This window comes from Gopherus flavomarginatus, chromosome 20, assembly GCF_025201925.1.
Source record: "Gopherus flavomarginatus isolate rGopFla2 chromosome 20, rGopFla2.mat.asm, whole genome shotgun sequence".
Lineage (NCBI taxonomy): Eukaryota > Metazoa > Chordata > Testudines > Testudinidae > Gopherus > Gopherus flavomarginatus.
This window is the reverse complement of record NC_066636.1, coordinates 15587456-15587786: the sequence shown is the minus strand read 5'-3', so window position 1 is coordinate 15587786 and position 331 is coordinate 15587456.

Here is a 331-nt window from a genome sequence, read left to right as displayed (position 1 = left end):
TTTCAGTCCCCCCATCCCAGCCTCCTGCACCTGGCAGAGTCCAGCACCCACTGGCACTGAACTTCCGTTGCTCTTGGCTCCTAGAGTGTGAAACTCTGGGAACTCCCTCTGCAACTCAGGAATGAGGTCAGACTGGTTCAGTTCCCCCAGCCCAGGCTGGGCCGGGCACTGGGACCTACCCAGGGCAGGGGAAGCCAGGCTGGGATTGGGCACCGGGGCCTGCGCAGGGCAGTGGGAGCCAGGCTGGGATTGGGCACAGGGGCCTGTGCAGAGCAGAGGGAGCCAGGCTGAGATTGGGCACCGGGGCCTGCCCAGGGAAGGGCAGCCAGGC